At 51.6% G+C, this 15,498-nt stretch overlaps 1 protein-coding gene across 11 annotated transcripts in view; it reads left to right on the forward strand.

Moving 5' to 3' along the window:
- The window catches only part of MAD1L1 (mitotic arrest deficient 1 like 1), a 404,019-nt gene that overhangs the window by 236,422 nt on the left and 152,099 nt on the right, over positions 1 to 15,498 (forward strand). The gene's annotated exons all lie outside the window — the stretch shown is intronic.

The raw sequence follows: 15,498 nt of genomic DNA on the forward strand, positions 1-15,498 counted from the left end.
GGTGGGTGTGGCCACCCCTGGAGGGCTGGCTTCTCGGGGCCTCCGGGTCTGGTCAGGGGGCTGTGGGGTTCGCTCTGTGCTGCACTGGACTGGAGGCTTGGCTGCTTTTCAACCTGGTTTTTTTCCTCATTTTTGGCCCATAGAATTTCTGTTCCTTATTCATTGTACCCAGCAGTTTTTAAGGTCTAATGCCTGGGCCCCAAGCTGCAGCATTTGACTTAGAATTTGGTGATGGGAGGATTGCCCCCAAGGAAACCGGGTAGTGCTCTTACCCCTCCTCGGGTTGGGCTCCTGTTCCTGGCCCCATCCTTTGTTTGGAGCCGTAGGCCCTCCAGACGAGCTCCCGAGGGACAAAAGGAGGGGTCTCGGTGGCCTGTGCCCCTCTTGCCATGCAGAGCCTTTCAGAGGAGGTACTGGGGATAGCAGTGCCAGGCAAGGGGACCACAGGCACTGTGGTTGGGGCTGACTCTGCCAGACATGCCTGAGGGCCAGTGGCCTCACCCACCACTCCCTACCACCTCGCTGGGCCGTGCAGCTGTGGGCTCCAGGTCCCCCCTTCTCTGTGTGACCCAGAGCCGTCAGGGTCACTGGCTTCTCTCTGGGGATTACAGATGCAGGCACATGGTCCTGTCTGAAGGGGTTTCTGGGCTGCAGGTCAGCCTGGTTCCCTTTTCATTTTACGGTGGAGAAACCAGAGCGGGAGCTTGCCCTGAGCTGGGATGGCCAGAGTCAGCGGTCTGGCTCTGAGCCCCCTCCCATCCGGTTCCTGGTGACTGGCTCAGCAGTGGGTGCTGTCTCGGGAAGGGTGGTCTGCCCCCGAGGCCTCGTGTGGAGAAGCCGCACTCCAGGCAGGGCTGACTGCATTCCTCATGCCTTCTGTCTACAATGGTCTGGGACACGGCCCTGGTGCTGGTCCCGTCTCCTGGCCTACAGCTCCTTTACCCACTGCTTTCCAACCCAAATTCATTTTGTTATTTAGGAAAGAGAAAGAGAAAAAAAAAGAAAAATGTAAACATCTTTAGTTAATTGCCAATGACAAGACAAAGGCACTTTGACTTTATTATTAATTAGCAAACCTGTACTAATTAGTAAGCATAAGTACAATTCATGCTTTTTTCCTTAAATGCAATTAATATCATAAGGAGGGATTGCCTGGGCCACAGTCATATCATTAGCGAGCCCCCTAATTAGCTAGGCCAGCAGTGGCTGGAGATAGAAGTCTTTAGATTACAGCTATAAAAAATCCTCTAATATTTTATAGACTTTGGGGAGTGTGGAGGGAAGATTTATTTTCTGATTTAGAGGGAATTACGCTGCTCTCAGTTCTGATTAGGGAGCATCTTCCTTGATTCCTGAGTTCCCTTTGTGGCCCCTCTGGGCCCGCTCCTTGCTTCCAGAAGCACCCTGCCCTAAGTCTGACCCACCAAGGGCTGTGTCTACAGTAGTACCGAGGCCTGGCCAGGCCGCTTCCTGTCCCCCACCCTTCTTTGTCCGTCTCTGAAATGGGCAGGGTGTTGAGGCCCGCTCTGAGTTGGGCCTAGCAGCAAATGCTTTACAGACATATTCTGAAATCTGACAACCATGAGCAGGACAGGTCCTGTGGGCCCCACCCCATGGAGAAGCCTTGGGCTCTCTGGGGCCTCTCAGGCAGGAGTTGAGGTCCCTTTGGCTCTCAGAGCCTGTAGCTTCTCATGGGAAGGTGAGGATGCCAGCAGAACTTGCCCTGAAAAGACTGTTGTTGGGGGCTGTGTGTAGACACCCGGGGACTGTGTGTAGACCCGAGGGACCCAGCACACCCGGGGACTGTGTGTAGACCCGAGGGACCCCGCACACCCGGGGACTGTGTGTAGACCCGAGGGACCCCGCACACCCGGGTACTGGGTGTAGACCCCAGAGACCTGGCACACCCGGGTGCTGTGTGTAGACCCAAGGGACCCCGCACACCCAGGTACTGGGTGTAGACCCCAGAGACCTGGCACACCCAGGGGCTGTGTGTAGACCCGAGGGACCTGGCACACCCGAGGACTGTGTGTAGACCTGAGGGACCCCGCACACCCAGGGACTGTGTGTAGACTCGAGGGACCCCGCACACCCGGGGACTGGGTGTAGACCCTAGAGACCCTGCACACCCGGGGGCTGTGTGTAGACCCGAGAGACCCCACACACCCGGGGACTGTGTGTAGATCGCAGAGACCCAGCACACCCGGGGGCTGTGTGTAGACTCGAGAGACCCCGCACACCCGGGGGCTGTGTGTAAAACTGAGAGACCTGGCACACCCAGGGGCTGTGTGTAGACCCCAGAGACCCTATATACCCAAGGGGACTGCATGCCCTGGGGCTGTGTGTAGAACTGAGAGACCCGGCACACCCAGGGGCTGTGTGTAGACCCCAGAGACCCTATATACCCAAGGGAACTGCATGCCCTGGGGCTGTGTGTAGGCCTGCAGGGCTGAGCACGTATAGGAGGCGTGACTGATGCCTCTGTCCTCACTGGTGCCTATGCTGAGGATGGACCAGGCAGCAGTGAGCCCCTCCTCAGTGCTGTCCTCATGGTTGTGCCCTGCCTGGAATCTGTCTGGTCACACCCACCAGCATGGCCATTGCCTCCAGATGAATAATCATGAGAGTCTCCTGGTTTGCTAACTGACAGTGCGTCATTTCACCTTCTGGACCAGTCCTGCCATGCGAGTAAGCACCACCTCTGACTGGAGCTTCGTGCTTGGGGGCATGCTGGAGGGGCTCATTGCTGTACTAGAGCTCTGTGTGGCTGGTGGCAGCCTCCTCCTTCCTGGCAACCCATTCAGTTCATGCTATACCAGCACGTGTGTCCCCACATGCCCTGGTGTGCAGGTGTCCTGAGATGGGAGCAGCTTGTAGTGGCCAGGGATGTGTCTGGGGCAGGTCTGGGGAATGGCCCAAAGTCTGAGAATGTGGCCTGACGTCACTGTCCTCCTCTCCAGCCCTGGAGGCAGCTTCTCCTGGGCCCCTGCCTGGGGCTGCTGTGCCCGCCCTTCCATCCCACACAGGCCGGGTCCCTCCTTCATCTGGAGCTCCTGCCCTTATCCTTCCATCCCACACAGGCCGGGTCCCTCCCTCCCCACCTGGAGCTCCTGCCCCTGTCCTTCCTTCCCACACAGGCCGGGTCTCTCCCTCCCCACGTGGGGCTCCTGCCCCTGTCCTTCCATCCCACACAGGCCAGGTCCCTCCCTCCCTACCTGGGAGCTCCTGCCCCCACCCTTCCATCCCACACAACTGGTCCCCCCTTCCTGAGCCACACCTGTCACCTCTCTTGCTGTGTGGCCACAGACAGGTTTTTCAGTGCCTGGTCTTCAGGGTAGAAAGAGGAAGGGGAACCTCCCTGGAGTCCTGTAAAGCTAAGTAAGTTGGTGTGCTGGGAGGATCCAGGCTGTTTTGGAAAGTGGCTGGGTGGGAACAGGTGCTGATCTTCCTCAGTGGCCCCAGGGCTGGTTCTAGACTCACTGCCCTTTCACCAGCTGAGGTTTCCTTGTCCAGCCTCCTCCTCAGTGCATGCCATGAGGCTCCTCCACAGAGTGAAAGGAATCACACAGGCCACAACAAATGTCGCATGGAGCTGGTTTGCCTTAAATGCCTCTTGCATTTGAGGCAAGTTTGTCTAATTCAGCAAGTATTTGCTGAGCGCCTCTTCTAGGCCCTTGTCTGAGGGAACAGAGGCGCTGTAGCTGCACGTCTGTCTATTCAGCTGCCCTAATAAGAACACCGCAGACTGGGCTGCTTAAAGTAGCAGATGTTGGCTGGACGTGGTGGTTCATGCCTGTGATCCTAGCACTTTGGGATGCTGAGGCAGATGGATCTCTTGAGCCCAGGAGTTTGAGACTGGCCTGGCCAACATAGTGAGACTTTGTCTCTGTTAAAAAAATAAAATAAATAAAATAAAATCCTAGCAGATGTTTGTTGCTCACAGTTCTGGAGGCTGGACGTCCAGGACCAGGAACTGGCTGGTCTGGTGTCTGCTGAGGCTGCCTGGTTCCAGATGGCACCCTCTCCCTCTCACACTGTGGGAGGGGTGAGGGGGCTAATCCCCTCTCTGAGGCTCTGCCCCATGACCTTCTCTCCTCCCCTAGGTTCCCTCCTGGGATTTCAGCCTGCAAGTGGGAGCATACAGGTCAGGGCACAGGCCCTCCTTCCTGCTGTGTGAGACCGGGTGAGCGTTCACTGCCCTGCCCTGTCCGTCTACTAGGGGGTCTCCACCTGGTCCCTCAGTGCCTGATAGGCCTGCCCTGACCCCAGTAATGTCCCCACCTTCTGACCCCCATCTCCTCACCCTCCTTTGAGCGCATGTTCTCATGCCCTTCCATGCAATCCCTGTGCTGCCTCACCCCCAACTCTGAGATGTCTTTCAGCCCAGTGGAGCCTCAGGTTCCCTGGAAATCAAGCTGGACCCCTGTTACTGCCCCTGCGTCGCAGTTTTGCTCTTCCTTCCCTGCCCTCATGGGGCCTGCACCCTCACTGTCACTGCCACTATTGTCCCTGTGCTGCCCTGGGCGTGGTGGTGCCACATGCAAAGCCAGTGTGTGGTGGTGCTTGCCACGTCACTGGCACACACTTGTTGTTTACAGAGATTATCCCACTGTGATTCTGGCAGCAGACCCACAAACTGGTTAAGGCCCCAGATACTCAGACGAGGAACAAGTGCAGCCAGGATTAGTGAGCTGCCCGTGTTCACACAGGCAACGGTGGAAAGTGCTCCAGGGGTCACACCGAGGAAGGCTGACCCCAGACCCTCTGGCCAGGGTGGTCCAGGGGACCTCCTTGTATCAGGCCGTCTGGGAAGTCCACCAGGATGGGACCTCAGGGCTCTCTGGACCTCCAGCGCTAGCCCAGGGCCAGGTATTCAGCAAGAGATTTTAAAGCATCTGCCAACTGCTGGGTGGGGACCGGTGGGAGGAGGGCGCTTCATCTTCCCTCTGTCCCCTTTCCCAGTCTAAGCACCCAGCCTTTTCAGTTTTTCCTAGTTTGCAAAGATCTCATGAGGAGATGCTGGTGATTTAATTTCATTATCTTGCAAGGATCATCTGCATTTTAGAAACAGTAGCCTGAGAAGATTTTAGCCCAGAAAATAGACTTCTCAGACATAATCTGTGGCCCTTGGCTTTAGAGGATTTGGATCCCTGCTTCTCCTCCAAAAAAACAGAAGAAAATCTCAGTGTAGCGGGAACACTAAGCTTGTTTTCTATCTGGGCCACCGCCACAGTGTGTGAGCCAGCAGAACCTCAGTGTGTCTGATATGTCATGACATTTTTATTTTCTATTTCAGAATTATCTTAGATATTCTCATGTTTTTCCAGTAAACTTTAGAGGGAGCTTGCCCAGGTTCCTGCCCGCCCTCTCGGATTGCCTTGGTCTGCAGGCTAACGTGGGAAGACAAGCTGGTTGCAGTGCGGATCCCCCAGAAACCCTCTCCCCTTCCCCATATCATGGAGTCTGCCCACTGCTTACTAGGGTTATTCCTGGGTGGTTTAGAATCCTGGTCACCTGCATGTTGCTGCTGGATGCACACTTACCACGTGACCCATGGGGCCTCTTTTGGGTGTCAGGAGTGGTGATGAGGAGAAGGTGGGCACTACAGACTCAGAGCAGTGAAGTCCCCTGTGTGTTTAGTCTATAATAACCACAAGAAAGGAAATTGGTTAATTTATCTTGAAAAATTATGAGAGTAATTCCATATGGGGAAACGTCGTACCCTCCTCCTGGTTCTTCAAAGTGCAAAGCATTTTCCTGTGATTTTAACTTCTCATGTCTCTGCTGTGGCCTGTTCTGGCTTAGTTTTTCTCAGCTCTGAGTGTCTTACATAAGCTGATCCCTTCTAGCCCCAGGCCCATGATGGTGACACCTGTCCCTGCCCCTACCTCTGCCCCTGCCACCTGCCTCACTGACGTGGAGCTCCTGCCATCCTCATATCTGCCTATTCTGGGGACACTGGGACTTTCCCTTGAACTAGGCCACCTGGGGGCTTGTGTTTGTCTGTGATTCAGCGAGCAGCCCTGGCAGACAGCCCTCTCCAGACTCCCCCAGGACAGTTAACTTCTACAGTGAGAGGCTTCACAGGGACAGGAGGTGGCCTCAGATGTCCTAAAAAGGCAGATGTAGGACTGGAGCTAATAGGAGGGAGGGAGGCCCTTTCTATAGAGAGAGCTTTCAAATTCAGTCTTTTTTCTAAGCAGGGGCTCTTTATCCAGCATCCAGGGGCAGGCGCTCAGGTATGCACCAAGCCCTTGCAGCTGTACACAGATTTCTGTTATGTGTATGTGTTTTTCTGGAGCGAGCAGTTGCCATCTTCAAAAGGTTTCTGACACCTGTGCCCCCTCCCCAGAACAACTGCTCCTGTGGAGGAGGCAGCCTCATTGATCCCAGTGAAGGTTCTAGAGCCCTTGGAAGCCACACACACAGACACCACCCAGCTAGTTTTCCAGCACTCCTCTGTGAGTGTAAATGGGGCTGGGTATCCAGCTTGGCAGTCAGAGCAGCGGCACTCTAATGGGACAGGTGCTCAGCTGCCCAGCGATGCTCGTGAGGCCAGCAGTTGCGGCCCTGGACATGCCACAGCCCTGTGGTGAGGCCCCACTTCCTCCGAGCACAGCTGCTCTGGCGCTCCAGCGGCCTGCTCCCAGGGCCGGTGCCTGAGGAGTCATCCTGAGAAATGATGGTGGCCTCAGGTGAACATTCTGCTGGGACATGCCCTCCAGCTGGGCTGCTTTTTTCTGAAGAGAAGGCATTTCCCAGCTCAGACGCGCAGCTGTGCTCACCAGGAAATGGCTGGGTAAGCCAGTAGGGCTGCCTGCGGCCCATTGCGCCTGTGTCTTCTCCAGGCTGAAAAGGAAACTGGGGAATGGACTCCACTTAAGATCCCCCCCAGCCCTCCCCAGGAAGCCGCAGCCACTCCAGAAGCTTGCCTGGTGCCAGAGGGTGCAGAGCTGAGCAGAAAGGTGGCCTCTGACCAGGATGCTTGGCTCTGACCTCAGCATCCTCTCATCTCTCGGAGACCCAGGGCCTCTGCCCCAGTCAGCCCTGGGGAGCCTGGAATGCAGGCCCTCACCTTGCAGCAAGAGCTCTGTGAGGCCCTGGGCTCAGCCTCACCACCACTGCATGGGGTACAGGGTACAGCTGAGACTCAGGGATGCTGCATGAATGGGCGATGAGATGGCGCAGGTGCACTGCATTTGGACACCCTTGTTCTGGCACTCAGCAGCAGCCCTGTGGATTAGAATTGTGGTGGGGGAAGTTATCCAGCTCCTCCTCCTGTTATTACTTTGTGGCATTAGGGAAGGCCTCTGGGATCACACTCTGCATCTTCCCAAATTAAACCGAGTGCAAGGTCTCTATTTAAAGGTTATGCTGTACTAGTGAGTTTGCCACTAGGACCATTAGCATTAATGTTTCATGAAGTTTGGGGCTATGAGTGGATCTGTCAAGCCAGGCCTGCACTTGAGGAGGGAGGGACCTTATAGGCAGAGGGACATGGGGCAGTTTCCAGAAGGCCAGCTGGTCTACACTGAGGCTGGACCATGCTGAGGCCAGTCTACACTGATACTGGACCATGCTGGGGCCTGTCTACACTGAAGTTGGGCCATGCTAAGGCCTGTCTACACTGAGGCTGGGCCATGCTGAGGCCGCTCTACACTGAGACTGGGCCATGCTGAACCCAATCCACACTGAGGCCAGTCCACACTTAGGCTGGTCCATGCTGAGGCCGATCCATGCTGAGGCCAATCCATGCTGAGGCTGGAGCTGCTGCTGGGACATCTGTGCTCACGCTCAGGCTGCTCTCCCAGGGTCCCCCACACCTGTTCCAGGTTGTGTCTGAGCAGTGCACATGCTGCTATGTGAGCTCCGTCTTCCAGGGTGAGATAGCTCCTGCCTCTGAGGTCTCCCAGCTGTGCCCGGCTTTCTGCTCCCCTCTCCCTGTTGGCCCCACCTGAAATCAACAGGTTGCTTCATCTCAGTAGAACGCACAGTTGAGTTCCATAAATGAGACCAAAATCTGTTTCTGTGAGATAAAATTGATAAACCTCTAGCCAGACTCATTGTGAAAAACGAGGACACAAATGAACACTCTTGGGCATGAGAGAAGGGACAGCGATGCTTGCCGTTTTCCGTGTTTCATTGGAGCCCTTCTGGCGGGTGTGAAGTGGCTGCTGTCGCTTTGGTTTATATTCCCCTGAGGCCAGTGGTCCTGAGCTGCTTGCCCTGTGCTTATCGGCCACCCATGTCGTCTCTGAAGAAGCATGTGTCCCATTCTGTGCCTGCTTTGCAGTGGGGTGGTTTTGTTGTTTAGTCGTGAAAATCTTTATGTATCTGGATACTAGACTCTTCTCTGGTATATGATATGAGGGCTCTCACTCTTGCTGGGCGTCAGGGCCTTGTCAGGGAGGAGACGGCCATCTGTGGGCCTCAGGAAGGGATGTGGAGGGCCCAGGCACACATGGCCCTGCCTCCTGCAGCGTGATGTGGGCACATGGTTTGGCCAGAGAGAACGATTTCCATGGACAGGCTCGTTGTACTGCCTGAACAGGGGACAGCTGGGGTGCTGTTTGTGCCACCTGATGCAGGGGCAGAGTTGCCTCTGAGAGATACCGGAAGTGAGTCTCCCCCATGCTGGGGAAGCGTTCAGCAGGGCACTGTCCTTGTCCCCAGCACCCTCTTTCTGGATTCCACCTTCCCACCTGCGCTTACGCAAGCTGCTAAGTCTGCCTGCTGCTCCTTTCCTTCCAGGTCTTCCCGCCCTCACAGGCCTCCTGCTGCTCCTCACCTCTCATGGGCCTGCCCCAGGTGTAAGTATGCATTCTGCAGGCCCTCAGTGAGGCTGCCTCCTAGGGGCCTGTCCAACTTCCTGCCAGCTCAGCCACCTCCCTAGGCGGTAGGCTGCCCTGGAGGGAAGTCGGAGCTTCAGACATGTCCCCTGCCTGGGACCTGCCTGGGCTGGGCCCTGGAGCCCAGATACCCAGGGACAGGTGCTGTTATCCCCATCATCACAGCAAGGGCTGGAGGCTCAGGTGCCTGTGAGCGACCTCTGAGAACGCTGTTTCCCTGCACCTGAGCCCTGCCAGTGGGTCCCACAGGTCCTCACAAGGAGCCCTTCTCTCCACCCGCTGAGTCCCCAGGAGAAAAGGCACGGAGCCAGGGCTGCTGGGCAGCTGTGGCAGTGGCCCTACTGTGTGGGCCTGGTGGCCAGGCAAGGCGCTGCAGTTGGTGCAGAGGACACCCTGGGACCATCCTCGCTTTTTCTCTTCCCCTGCCTGCCTTTTTTCCCCACCTGATGGCTTTCTTTCTTTTAAATACTGATATGTCTACACAGCTTCTTAAAGTGGTGGCCAGCAGGTCAGTAGACGCTAAGTCCTGTCTGCTCAGCATGGGCAGCTCACTCTGCTTCATCCTGGCTGCTTCGACCCCCTCCAGTGCCTCCCCATCCCGAGCTCGGCTGCACACACTCTGTACATGCCCGGAAAGTGGCCATTGCCACATTCGTGTCCACTGTGCCCTCACTGCCCATGTGCCCGCCCATGTGCATGCCTGGAGCACTGACTGTGTGCCAGGTTCTGTACTGGCAACAGGGCCCTACATGGTTGCCACATCTCCTCCAGGGAATGCCCTGTCCAGCGGGGAGGGGAGTCACGTGCCAGTCATCGTGTCCTGTGGTGGAGTAGAGGGTGCAGTCATAGAAGAGTAGGGGCAGGCACTTCGGCTGGTAGGAGAGGGGTGGGGAGCTGCTGGGACAGATTGTGGGGAAGGTGGCATTTCACTTGGATCTAAATGGCAGATGGGAGCGGGGGTGTAGGTGGACGGTGAGCCACGGGTGTGGATTGTGGGTCTGCCCCTCTGTGACTCTGGGATATAGGGGTGAGAGCTGGCCTGGTGGAGAGGTACAGGATGAGCGGAGGACCTGCAGCTTGGCTGGGGGTGTCAGGCACAGGCTGGGGGCGGCAGGCATTGGCTACTATGAGAACAGTTGAGAGCTTAATTATGAATCTAAGGTTACACATTAAAATAAAAGGGCTTGTTTTTTGCTCTGAACATTGTGGCATATGTCAGCATTTCCCTCTTGTTTCCTGGAAATCATCCACAAATAACAGGAAGCATGAAAACCAAAATGGCACTTAAATTTTGACAAAACGGAAATGCAGCTGAAAACCAAGCCCCAGGCAGGAGGCAGTCAGCCTATGGTGTAGGTGAGTGCAGTGAGCAGACACATCCCCAGGGAAGCCGAGAGCAGAGCTGCCGAATAGAACTCCCTTGCTGGCAGGAACCCTTGCGAGAGGCAGACCCTGAGCCCTGGCTCTGTGGTGGTGGGGCCGGGCGGCAGCTGGAACAGGGTCCCGGAGTGGCATGTGGTTCTGAGCTGCAGCAGAGGTTGCTGCTGAGCTGAAGGATCACACAAGTACATGACATGTGCTTGAAGCCACGTCTCTGGCAGAGAGGAGAGGAGGACATTTGCTCTTAGGAAAACTCTCAGCGTCCCTTCTCTCCTGCCGGAGGGAGCTACTGGAGGCTGATTGGACTCGCAGCAAAACTGTCACTGGATTTCAGATAAAAGGAAGCAGGCCCTTCCTTCCCCACTGTGAACCTGTGCACAGAGCAGATTCAATAAAACTCATCTTCAGCAGTGAGCAGTAAAGGTCACTCCACACATTTGTGTAAGAGCAAAGGAGAAAAAGAAGAAAAACAAGCAGCGGAAAATCTTTCACAGGAAAACGATTGACACTGAGCAGATGAAAATCATATCCAGACATTTTGTCAAGAAATAAAAGTTAATGAGGCAGTAGAGTCCACGAGGCTTCGGTGGAACGCACATGCTCCAAGAAGAGATGGTGAGGCCAGCGGGTGCATGAGACGGGACCTGGAAGATCAAAGGGCAGGAAGGGGGCAGCATGGGAAGGAAGGTGACCAGAAGAAGCACAGGGAGGTGAATCACGGGAAAAACTATGGAAAAGAACCCCAGCAGCAAGAGTTCCATCTCCTGAACTGGAAGAGGAAGTGAATGTGGAAGTGGAAAATGTAACTACCACATGTCAGAGATTCAAAAAGAAATGTCCAGATGACAGAAGGAGGGGACAACACGAGGATGGCATCCTCACCATTGAGAGCCAAAGACGAAGACACACCATCTAAAGATGGTATCAGGTGGGGAGAGTAGATGGAGCTGTATATTAGGTTCTCTAGAGAACCAGAGGCAGTAGACTGGTCCATCTACAGAAGGAGGAGACAACACGAGGATGGCATCCTCACCATTGAGAGCCAAAGACGAAGACACACCATCTAAAGACGGTATCAGGTGGGGAGAGTAGATGGAGCTGCATATTAGGTTCTCTAGAGAACCAGAGGCAGTAGACTGGTCCATCCAGAGAGATTGATGTGAGGACCTGGCTTGTGATGGAGGCTGGGAAGCTCATGGTCTGCATCTGCACAGGGGAGGCCTGGAAGAGTCCATGTATGACTCAGTCCAGCTCTGCAGGCCTAAGAACCAGCACAGCCTAGGGCAGAGAACAGAAGCTGCCCTGGCTCAGGCCACCAGGCAGTCAATGGAGAAATGCTCGCCCCCTCCAATTTTCATTCCTTTGGGCCTTCAAGGGATTGAAGGAGGCCTGCCCATGCTGTGGAGGGCAGTCTGTTGAGTTCCCGATTGCAATGCTGATCTCATCCAGAAACTCTCCCATACACACCCAGACAGTGTTTTGATCTGTGTGCCCCAGGTCCCGTCCAGTGGACACATGAAATGAACCATCACAGACTGTATAAAGTGAAACAGTAAGGGTGATATATCTGACTAGTCAGGCACTCAACATAGGAGATACAAGAGGTACTGTCTAACAGCGAAGTGCAGGTGTGAAGCAAAGCTGAATTATAAAAGCAGTCAGAATAAAACATGCACACTTTTCTAAGCCTTGAGAGAATTACACGTAAAAAAGTAAACTAGATTAAAAAGACCACAGAATGACATAGATGTAAAAGCTATAAAATTGAAAGCATAACAACACAATACAACAGAACTAGAAATCAAGTTATATAGATGGACTAAACTCTCCTATGAAAAGGAAAGGACTTCCTGATTGGATTGCAAAGCAAAACCAAACATGTTGGAAAATACAGGAAGCAAAGGCATTCTGGTGAGGTGAACCTGGAAAGCAGGAGCTATGCTTTCGATGTAGCGTGAGTTTAGGCCGGAAGCCTCTCAGAAACAAAGGTGGGCACTCTTCAGAGTGAGGTGTCGATGGATTAGCCAAATAACACGTCACTGCTGTTGGGAAAAGCAAAGATGAGGAGAGATTCAAGGGGAAATTGTCAAAGACGCCAGTAGGAGAATTTATTTTACATCCTAATCTGCAGTATATCAAGTGGGCAAAGAATAATGGAAAAACAAAAAAATATATGTATGTCTAAAACTCCTATCTCCCAAATTAGAGAATATACTCGTATTAAAGAGAAAGCATAGAACACAACATTCACAAAGATTATATATCAGTAATAAAGAAAGCCTTTATAAAATAAAATAAGTAGAACTAATACAACCTCCTGTGATTGCAGTGTGGTAAAATGTGAAATCAGGAACAAAACCAGAAAAAAAACCCTCCTAACACTTGAGAATTAAAAAACAAAACCCAAACAGAACAAAACACTGTCTTAAACAATTCTTGGTTCAAAGAAGTACAATTCAAACGTGCATAAAATCTGAAAAATAATTGTCATGAAAACATTTCTCATCAGAGCCTGTGGGAAACATCTAAATTCACAAGTTTAAATATTTGTATCATTGAACAAGAAAGCATGTAAATATATGGACTAGACCTTCACCCCCAGAAGTCAGAGAATGAAAGGAAAATAAACTATAGTAAAACTAAAAGGTAGGAATCTTTAAAGATTAAAGCAGAAGTTAATAGGTAGGTGAAAAATGGTAGAAATAGTAAATAAATTCAAATACCTATTATTTGAAATAAAGCTAATAAAACATGAATTATTCACAGTTCTAATAAAAAATTGATAGGCAGTATCACCATCCCAAATAAGAAACAAGACTAATTGCTTGGAGTTATTGACTGAGCAGGAGCATGAGAGAGTTTTCGGGTGTGCTGAGAATGCTATGTCTTGATCTGGACGGTGGATACATAGGTGTAAACATGTATAAAAAGTCATCAAGCTGTGCACATAAGATTCAGCACTTTACTGCATATAAATTTTATGTATCTGAATGGTAAAATAAAAGCAAAAATTAAAAAATTGAAAAGAATTATGAGTTCTATCTGAATTCTATAAAAATTATTAATTAATATCTCAATTCCATTTGCAAATTTAAAAATCTGTAGGAAATGAATAACTTCTTAGGGAAGTGTTATTTAATTATATCTCAATTCCATTTGCAAATTAAAAAATCTGTAGGAAATGAATAACTTTTTTTTTTTTTTTTTGAGACGGAGTTTCGCTCTTGTTACCCAGGCTAGAATGCAATGGCGCGATCTCGGCTCACCGCAACCTCCGCCTCCTGGGTTCAGGCAATTCTCCTGCCTCAGCCTCCTGAGTAGCTGGGACTACAGGCATGCGCCACCATGCCCAGCTAATTTTTTGTATTTTTAGTAGAGACAGGGTTTCACCATGTTGACCAGGACGGTCTCGATCTCTTGACCTCATGATCCACCCACCTCGGCCTCCCAAAGTGCTGGGATTATAGGCGTGAGCCACCACGCCCAGCCCGAAAATGAATAACTTTTTAGGGAAATGTTATTTATCAATCCCAACTCCAAAAGAGAGACATTTCAAACAGACCAATTATTGCAGAAAAAAGTTGTCCCAAAGTTGCCAGGGCTGCTCTCCTTGACCACAAAAGGAAAGAGACAGAAAATGCATCAGGCCAAGCCAGTGTCATGGAAAATTCTACCAGATCTTCAAAGTGCAGATACTTTCAACACTGTGTGTAAACCGTTTCAGACTGTGGGAAAAGGAGGGAAGGCATTCTGGGAGTGAGTATCATGTTGACACCAACAACTGCAAAGGTCTCACATGCCAGTGTCTGTGTGTGTGTGTGCATGCATGTGCGTTCACATACATGTATTGGTGTCAGTGTTAACGTGTTGGGAGAAATTCAGCAGCATGTTAAAACACACCATATGCGGTAGGATTCATTGCAAGACCAGCCTGTTGGCTTGATTTTAGGATATCAATTTATAAAATAGCCTTTTCATATTTGCTGAAAAGGCATGTGACAAAATCCAACATTCAGCTTTGATTAAAAACTCTTAATAAAGTATGAACATATGGGTAATTTCTCAGCATAATAGGAAATACCTGTTTCAAGCAAAAGGTGATATACTGTAAATAAGAAAGTATTAGCTTCAGCTTCAGTGAAGCCACAGACCACTTAAGGATGTCCAGCATTACAACTGTGATTTAACGTTATTCTCGAGATACTGGTCATCCAGATTAGACAAGGGAAAGAAACCAGAGATATAAATATTGGGAAAGAGGAAAATTGGAAAATTGTCACTCTTTGCTGCTGATATAACTGTGTGCCAAAAGAATCAATTGAAAACTGCTGCAGTCAATTGGAATTTAGGGAATGGGGTGGGAAACAAAAATGTAAAATCATGTATACAAAGATAAGTTAGAAAATAGAAGAAAAGGCCAGGCGCCGTGGCTCACGCCTGTTAATTCTAGCACTTTGGTAGGCCGAGGCAGGCAGATCACCTGAGGTCAGGAGTTTGAGACTAGTCTGGCCAACATGGTGAAACACTGTCTCTACCAAAAATACAAAAATTAACCAGATGTGGTGGTGGGTACCTGTAATCCCAGCTACTAGGGAGGCTGAGGCATGAGAACCACTTCAACCCAGGAGCTGCAGTGAGTCGAGATGACACCACTGCATTCCAGCCTGGGCAATAGAGCAAGACTGACTGACTGACTCTCTCTCTCTCTCTCTCTCTCTCTCTCTCTCTCTCTCTCTCTCTCTCTCCCCCCTCTCTCTCTCTCTCTCTCTCCCCCCCTCCCTCCCCCCCTCCCCCCGTGTGTGTGTGTGTGTGTGTGTGTGTGTGTGTGTGTGTGTGTGTGTGTCTAGTGGAAAAAGCAATGTACCAAATGATGTGTAGGACATCTTACCATTTTTGTTAAAAAAAAAAAAAGATAAAGTGGGATAAGAGGAAAAACGTAGACATGCTGCTGGCATGTGCGCATGTGCACCAGCAGCCTGCGGAAGGAACATATGCTCAAACATCAGAACGCTGGTTGGCTGAGAGTTGGGGGTGGGTGGCTGGGGTTGGAAGTTGGGGAGAGGCTGCTCAGGGCATGGCCTTCCATGTTTGTTGTCTGGACTGTGGTTCTGTCTTGTTAATGGACGCATGATAATCGTACATATCTATGGAGTACATAGTGATGATTTAGTACATGTAATATATGGATTAGATCAGGGTAATTGGCATATCCCGCCCCCTTGCACACTGCACACCCTTCCTTCCAGTGCCCATTTTCCCAGCCCCTGTT

This window comes from Aotus nancymaae, unplaced genomic scaffold (assembly GCF_030222135.1).
Source record: "Aotus nancymaae isolate 86718 unplaced genomic scaffold, 86718_ANA_hifiasm-v0.15.2.pri h1tg000064l_1, whole genome shotgun sequence".
Lineage (NCBI taxonomy): Eukaryota > Metazoa > Chordata > Mammalia > Primates > Aotidae > Aotus > Aotus nancymaae.